The sequence below is a fragment of the Galeopterus variegatus genome, unplaced genomic scaffold, assembly GCF_000696425.1.
Source record: "Galeopterus variegatus unplaced genomic scaffold, G_variegatus-3.0.2 Scaffold284, whole genome shotgun sequence".
Taxonomy (NCBI): Eukaryota; Metazoa; Chordata; class Mammalia; order Dermoptera; family Cynocephalidae; genus Galeopterus; species Galeopterus variegatus.
Window position 1 is genome coordinate 147,414 of NW_007726395.1, and position 9,443 is coordinate 156,856.

Sequence of the window (9,443 nt, forward strand, 5' to 3'; positions counted from 1 at the left end):
AAAAAAAAAATATATATATATATATATATATATATATATATATATATATATTTAAGTATCAAGCAATAAAGTTATTTAAAATATTTCAAGAGAAACAGAATGCTCAAAAAACCCAAATTTATTCCAAAAGTAATTTCAATAGAACATAAGTTAATCTCTACACCTAACCTCTTTGAAATAAAGTAGAATCCTCCAATTTAGCCAAATTATAGAAGAAATGCTACTTTATAACAAAGGAGTTACAGTAGAGCACTCTGATGCCAGTGAAAACAAAAATGTTTTCTCAATATGTTCACAACACAGTTCAATCTGCAAATTCATGAGATAATTAAACTGACTCATTTTAGATTTCAATCAATTTGGCCAGAAACTTTATCCAAACTGCACTGATGCAAATCAGCATGAGCAATTGAAATAACTCCAGTATCTTATCTTTTATTTTTTACCTTTTATCATTGATTTATGGGCTGACTGACAGTAAACTGATCTGTGCATGTGCCAGAAGTCAGCTCAGGAATGCAAAACAAGAAAAGAGGTTTAGAAGAATCAAATTCATGAATGAAAGTGCTGATGTCATAGTTCAGCTCCCAGTAGAGCTTAGAGTAAGTAGTATGTGAAGAAACAGAGCATCTTCGGGGATGGTAAATCACCAAAGTCACTTAGTAAAGGAGATAAAAGAAAAAGTCCTTCCTTGCTCCGAACGGGAGGAAGGGAGAAGGGGAACAGAACTGTTTTAACCTTTTCCCAAGACCAAGACCAAAAATGAAAAATATACAATGTATATGGCACAAACAAGCATAACTTCTAAACCACAGAACTGTTTCATATTATGTTAGAAGTAATATTTTTTAAAGATATTGTTAGTCGTGTCTCTAAATAAACAGGACATAGTCTCTATCCTAACCTTAAATCTTTCTCACCTCATGGCTAATGTTAGAAGTAATATTTTTTAAAGATATTGTTAGTTGTGTCTCTAAATAAACAGGACATAGTCTCTATCCTAACCTTAAATCTTTCTCACCTCATGGCATATCATACAAAAAAGAGCACATAATAAAGCTAGATGAGTTTCATTTCTCCATTGAAAACTACCTGGCACTGCCATACCACACTTGATTTTAAGTAATTCTGAATATAATGGGGTGGAACTCAGTGACCAGAGGCAAGCTACTGGAATTTTTATGTGAGGAAGAAAAAAAAAAATGCTTTTATCTAATGATGTAATATAAACGAATAAAAAAGAGATTGTAAAAATTTGATTTACTTAGAACTATTAAAAGCAGCTAGTGGTAAGGACTGTTCAGATTTTTCATCTCTTGGCAGAACTGAAAATACAACTAGTAAAACAAACTTCTGTAAAGTTTAAACACAATTTGCTAAAATCCTTTTATTCAGGACACTTAAATAACTGATTCCTAGATTCCTAATGTTCCCCAGGAAATTTAAGATTATTACATTCTTAGAAAATAACAGTGACCCTCAGATCCTTGGTAACCTCTCCAAAGCACAAAACTACAAGGATGTTCTCTTCTTTACCATTCACATGGCTTAAAATAGCCATTCGCCCAAAATGGATTTTTTCAAATTTAAGCAAGAAACAATTCTGCCAATAAACATTTTAAAAAGAAGATCTTATTAAGTTAAAAAGAAACATGCCAGTTTTATCTGTAAATCTGAAATGTTGAGAGAGATCATCTCACATTTCCACCACAAATATCTTCGATAGAACATCACTACCCCCTTGTGGATTCTCAATAAAAAATCCTTATCTTGAATCTTCACTCTTTAAATGTTCCATTCTGCTGAACTTCCATCAAAGTTTACATTTTCTTCACTGAGAAGGGTTATTTTATTTCAATCACTTTTTAAAAAGAGAAAAAACACAACATTTTAAAATAACCAATCCCATCAGTTTGTCTTCCAAACGTCCCCATTTTGGGCAGCATTCTTTATACAATATGTATGGGATGTGTCGATTTCAAAATGGTAACCATATTGACATTCCGTTTTTCTTAGTATATCTGAATTTATACTTCCGATCATCACTTTGAGATTATTTTTAATCATAAATGGGTAATTTTTTCACTATAGCATGTTTTTTCTTTCTAGATGTGTCGATTTCAAAATGGTAACCATATTGACATTCCGTTTTTCTTAGTATATCTGAATTTATACTTCCGATCATCCCTTTGAGATTATTTTTAATCATAAATGGGTAATTTTTTCACTATAGCATGTTTTTTCTTTCTATTTGATAATTTCACACTTTGTACCAATTTCTTATTATCACTTCTAAATGGTTTGATATTCAAGTGCCCAGAAAACCAATACAGCACATACATCCTCAGAAATGACTTTTCAGAAAAGGATTAAAAACCAAATCTAAGTTTTAAAAAGATCAATTCTTGACTGTATTAATATACTTCAGAAATGACTCATGGCAATCTAAATCAACCCTAACAAAGGGGGGAACAATACCTGTTTTTCAAAACTGGAAAGAACAGCTTTCTTTTCGCTTTTTTGTTTAATTGAAAGAATACCTCTGGTTGTATCTGCATATCATTCTAACATACAGATACATCTTGTTGAATGTACACTGTAAAAAAAAGATTAAATAGACTTAAATATCTGGTCTATCCTTGTTACAGACACTAGTTTTAGCTGAAAGTATAAATCGCTGCTGCAATAATGTACAGGCTACATAGAGAACATCAAAGACATGACTGGCTGCACTGCTCTTACTGGAAGGTAGTGCTCCATTCTGTCACAGATGCTGAACACACAAGTAAAGACATAGTAATCTACTATTGCCAGTATTAATTCCAATGGTTGGGTGAGAATAAGGGGGACAAAATCCACTTTGCAAGTGTTTTTAAGTGACAGAATACACAACCTTACCTGCAGTAAGTGACAAGGAAAAATGGAAGAGGTACTGCATGGTCTGTTGAATGACTGAATGCTATAAGTCCCATATGGCTTTTCACATGTCAACCCCATTAAGACCAAATATCCAAAAAGTACAAGTTTTATGCACCTGTCCAAAGCTAGCAAATGAACTGTACAGTGGAAGCAATCAAAGGTGGCCTTCCTCATGATGTTTTGCTTTGGGGGGAATTTTGTTATTATGGTTGTTGTTTTTGGATTTTGGGGGAGGAAGGGAAGAGAACATGTAGGGAGGTATTTAAATGGAATGAGGAAGTGAGGTTAGAGATGACAGTAATACCACTTAATTTGTCTCCAGGCATGAACATATTCAAAGCTGTTAACAACTCAGTCCCAAACATTTCTTTCAAGGCATGTCACTCTGTGTACATGTATCTACAGAAACTATACTGCAGAGAGTTTCTGCAGTGTACATGTATCTACAGAAACTATACTGCAGACAGTGATGAATACAGCTCCAAACTAGCACATCTCCCTCAAAGTTACCTCTGCTAATAATACTAGAAAGGAATATGTTACATGACTTGGCCTGGCTAAATGTGAAGAAAAAAGTTACTGCACTTTCCTAATAAGCCAACAACTCATGTACAAAAGGACATGCAACCATGTCAAGAATGAGCAAAACATTGGGGTGAATGTGGAAGAACCACTAAAAAAAATCTCTGGTCCTTCCCTCTTATGCTATGTCAGTCAGTTAAAAGTAAATGAACACTCATCTAAAATAAAGGGTGAAAGGGGAAGTAATGTGGCTGACACTTGGCCTCTTTTTGCAGTAGGGCCCATAGTATTTCTTTTTAAGTCCAGGGTAATGAGATTAAAAAAAAAAAAATGCTCAGGAACCATTACCAATCTTTACACAAGGAGGCCCACGACCTTCTACAAGCAATGGCATTCAAAGCAGAAAGATGCAATACAACCTTAGCAATATACAGCCAGCATACTGATGGCAAAAAACAAAACCACCCTTTACTATGTCCCACCATAAGAAAAATCAGGGACTGCTGCCCACTGTCAATATATGCAAAGAAACACTTTCCTTACAAATACCCAACAAATATCATTGGATGGCAGACCATCTAGCTATATTTTTACAAGTCACTCTTTCTAAAGACAGAATGATAACACAGCTTAATCACAAGACTGATGTACGCTACATCTACGTATAGAACAAAATAAAAGTATCTGATGGTTGTCTGATCAACCTATATTCTGAATCTAATTAGGTATGCAAAAAACAATTAAAAAATAAAAGAAAGATTACATACTACAATCTGGAAGATAGAATGAATGACCATACACTCTTCTTCAAGTTATAGGGACAAAGGGTAGAGCAGGAATACTTCTCACTCTCATCCTTGAACACAGCAAAGACTAACGACAGTGCTACCACAGGCAAAGGAACATGAGGAGAGGACCCCACACTGCCTTATGAAATAGTATACTTGTTGGCTGTGCCCAAAGAAATTTACTGTTATCAAGCCAAAGAGTAAGAAAGAAGCTGGCTAAATGCCGCAAAAACAAATTTCCAAAATCCTACATGGGGAGGCCCAGAAGCCTGAATGACCCAGTGTTTCACCCCGGAACATTATCTAGTTACAAATACTACTATCACCTCTTGCCTTGAGGCTTAAATCTCATTCCATCTACCCATCCTTAGGGAAACAAGAAGTAACAAATGCCTTGTGCTACAAGACAAAAGGGATGGTGGGCATCCCCTTTTTACTAAAAGACAGAAGGGCTACAAGCACAGTAGATCTACAAATTTTTTTTATAATGATGACAAGGGCAAAAGGAAACACTGAAGAAAAGAAAGAGAGGTAGGATCTAAGTCATCTAGAACATGAAAAAGGGCATGGTAAGTGATTCTAGAAGATACAGAACATTTTAGAAAATGATGTGTATAATGGAAATGCAAAAGAAACACACATCAACAAAAAAAATAGTCTGTCACATATTCACATGAACAAAGGACACTGCCAAATCACATACTACAACAATCCTACACAAGAGTTTTCACAAGAGTGAAATACTAGCAAAATTGGTTTCTATACACATTGTGGCAAATCTGATTTAATAGAGGAGGGAGGAAAAGTGCATTTCAAATTAATTTCTATTATTATCATCATCATTACTCACACATAACAAGCACCCAAAAAGAATTTGAGGCCATTTACCATAAAAATAATAATAAAAATAACAGTACCATTATAAAGAATAACGAGTATAATTACAATGTGTCAATTTTAAAAGTTTTTTAAAAGTATAAAGAATTAAAAGTCACGTAATAAACAAAAACAGTGATAATTACATCGTACATCTAGCCTAAGAATGGTCACCAAAATTAGGCATTAATAACATTTCCTAGTGGTGAAAATGTAACAACAGCTCATATAGCTCTTACTATCTGATAATATGAACCACACCAGTTAATCAGAAGAGAAAAATATTTTTCTACCACTTCCTTATATAAAGGATGCATTTGATTTTACGTTCTATACAATATCTAGTGTAATGCTGCTGTTCAAATGTTAAATTAGCATTCTATCCAATCACATATCTAAATGACTTAAAAGTTATGCATACGCAATTAGAATAGGCATTTTCTTTTTTCTACATGCAGTCTGGGGGAGAGCTGTTAAACGCCTCTCCCATTCCACCCTCCACCCTCTTCACCACCCCCACTCCTGCAGGGAGGTGGGGAAAAGACTCAATAGGATAGTACACTATTAAGAGTTTATTTTTGTAAGATTACAATCCAAAAATTAAAATTCAGAAAAAATTTCCTTACAAAACTATATAAAAGACAAGCACAAGATACACTGAAATGTCCTTCACACTAAAAGGCTAGCAAGATCCAATAAGGTCTCAAGCAAAGTCACATAACCTCCACAGGTCCTTGCTCATAAAAGCAGCTCAGTAAAGGTCTGAATGAATGATTTCAATAATGAGAGTATGGATATAAAAATGACTTCTTCCGAAAAGGTCCCATAAAAGAGGCAATTGGCACAACTATGAAGAGAAAGGAAGAGAACATGAGAATCACCTTCTACTGCTTTTTCCATACCGAAGTCAGAAAGAAGTACAACTGCACACACAAAGGTATTTCCCCGAACTTTAAGAAATGGGAAACGAAGAATGGCCCAAAGTAATGTAAACAGTGGGAAAAAATGTACAGCCACAAAATGGGCTGCCTCAAAATCAGTCAGAAAGAATTAAAATCCCACTAGAACACATGGGCTGACACCTAGCATAAATAGGAAACTAAACTAATGCTGCCTGACTCTAAAGAACAGGCTATTTTAGAGGGAAAGCCTAAAACCACCACGGCCTAAAAACCAAGAAAGTAGAAAAATGTATCTGACCGAGGTGCATATATATGTCTCAAAGAGCAAGTAAGAGCAATACTACTCTTTTGAAAAGGAAAAGCTGACCCAATCTGACCTTGAATAGAGGTTGCAGTGTATATTTAACATTTTGAATCCACTGAATGATAAGATGGAGAAACCCAATGTTTCCCAGAAGGAGAATAACTAAAGTCTTCAAGAAGACAAGGGAAGAAGACGTCACCCAACCTTGTCCAAAACACTGGAGGACAAGAGGTAAATGGTAGGAAAGAGTAATATTCTAACAAAAAGATGTAAATAAGAAAACTAGTTAAGAGAACCCGTCTACCCTGCCTAACTGCAAAAGAGTACCTTGCACTAGAGGATTAAGAAAAAAAAGCTGATTGCCAATCACCTACAGAGTCTGGTGACACAGAAAGCACCACCATATCAAACTCAAGGAAGAGGGCCTAACTTTAGACCACAATCTCAAATGTGCTCCTCTGACTGACCTTTACCACTTTTCCTTCCACTGCCCCTTGCATGGAGGACCCTACTTAGGGAAAATTCCAAAAGACAGTGGCATGGAGAAGAGCAAAGAGCCACCACTGGAAATGAGATGACTCTACTGGGTCTATGCCACCATACACAGCAGGTATTCAACTCTTGTTTTTTCTAAGGCTCTCTAATACTACCCCCTAAAAATACACAACTCCATCAAGCTGATTACACATACAGCCTAAAAACAGCATAAAAATTGAAAGAAATCAAAAAAAGAAAATGAGTTCAAAGGCTCTACTTTCTGGCAATGGATGTTTTATGCCCACTGGACGACTCAGTATTAACTGCAAGACAGAGTCCAGGAGTCAAAGCCCAATACTGACCAAACCTCCAGATGACCATATCTCTTTACTCAGTAAATCAAGATGGAGAGAGCCTTCTTACTAGAAAACTGCCCACAGGCCCAAATGCCCAGAGCACAACAGAGTTTGTTGAGGAGGATGAATCTCCACATAGCCTGTCATAAAGACTTCACTGCTGAGTGACAGCAGCTAGCAACTATTCCAAGCTTTTTGAGGGAAGGAGTAAAGGAGACCAAAGAGGCAAAGCTCCCCTAGAGCCGACAGGGCTCAAATCATTCCCCTGTCCAAGAGAAAAGAACCTGAAGAATAATACTTCCCGCCCTTTCATGAAGTGTCAAGGGCCTTTCCAAAGGTACCATTTTCTAATTTCACAACCTTTCTCAATTATTTAAACAGCTAAAATATAATAGGGACATACTCATGGCTATTCGTTCCTAGCTCTGTCACAGAAAAACATATTCTCACCCATCTCCTAATTTGCCCAAAACACATGAAATCTCTTCCCCCTACACTGCAGCAAGGAAACCAAGACAAGAACTTTTCACCCTATGCAGAATCAAGCAGAGAGTATCACCCCTTAAAGGCCTAAGTGTTGGCACATATCATCAAGCACGCTACACTTCGCATACTCAGGAGCTTGGTGAACATTCAGGATGTCATTCTGCTCGTTCAGTATAGAACAAATGACAAGTGAAAGAGTGATAAGAAATGGGCATTTATCAATGATTCTTCTTGTGATTCTTCTAAGCCTGAAGCATTACCAACAACAGTAATATATCTTAATATTCTTACACAAAAAGGACCCAACATACATTCAAAACGTAGTTACCTAACCCTCCTAAGTTTCTGCATATAAGTAATGGATGTGATTTCATCTATGAATATGTACCTATATGTATGTATATGTAAACAAATGCATATAGCATCATAGTAATTTCTGTTTTGCCAAAAGAGAATCACAACAGCAAAGAAATTCAGATTTCCCCTTTGCCTGAAAGCTACAAGATCCAAAGAAATGTTTGGATCCCATAAGAGACAACACCAGGGCCAAAGGAAGGTTCTAGTACAACAAGGAGCACACGAGCAACCTCTTCACGGATGGCACGTGGGCAACATGTGTGTCTGCACTCCCTTTTCTGGTTGGAAAGGCATACAGCTTCTCCCTACTCGGCCAACACGAATACAATTTGAGAAAATTAGAAAAAGTAAGGTAACAGGCTCACTAAACATGGCTGGCTGGAAAACAGAAGCCATAAAAAGGATATGAGTTCTCTCGAAAAAGAACTGGAAAGTTTATTTCCAGGGGAGGTTCAAAGACTCTTGAGTGTGGTACATACAAAGTCTGGTTCTTATTGCACAGAAGACAGTAATCAGAACACCGAAAAACAAGGGCACACAACCCTTTTCCCAGTGGGGTAGTGTCAACTGGTGAAGGTTGCCCTCTCCTGAGATGCAGGAGTCAAGTAGAAGCAAAATGTGCCCTTGTTTTCCTCGGACATCGGAGTGGTCACTGGGCCCCTTTTCACTCAAGGACTAGGCACAGTGGAAGATCTGCTCTACATCCAACAGGGCGCCCACCCTCACCCAGGCAAGGAACTCCGAAGAGAGAGAACGTGTCAGGACAGACAGACAAATGGGGAAAGGAACACTGAATGTCCAGTTTTATCAATAAGAAAAAAAGGACAACTCAAAGGGTATTCAGGAAATGAGCTCACCCTCACCCAGGAAAGTGTGCGGAGAGTATGCATAATCTGGAAGAAGTACCTGCTTTCCTATTTAGAAATGACTTCAGAGCTGCACAGGCCCCCACTATCCACCGGGTGAGCAAAGAGGAACACGGGGAGCCCGAGTCCCCTTGTCCTGGCAACAAGGGTCAAAAGATAGTGTTCAGAGGCCCCGAAAGACCTCACAGAAGACGAGAGGATCAGACGGACCCTCTGCCAAGGCAAGATCGGGGTCACGGAAGGTAAAGGGCAGGGGAGCGTGGCGATCCTCACTTGCCATGGAAACGGAGACCCCACCCTCCCGGCGGCGAGGGGGCAAGGGCAAGGGTAGGCTCGTGGACGCCTGCGAGGGGCGGGGATGCTGCGCAGGCCCCCTTCCCTTCCCGGGAAGCGGAGGGGGAGGGGTCACACGAGGCCCTTCGGCGGAGGGACGCTCGGCAGGAGGGGGTCCCCCTGGTGGGGAGAAGCGCGGGGACCCCGCCGGCTCTGGGAGGCGCCCACGGGGCTGAAGGGGGATGCCGGAGAGTAGTCCGGCCCTGCCCGCCGAGGCTGCGCGCCGGCCGCTGCCGCCCGACGAGGACCGGCCCGGG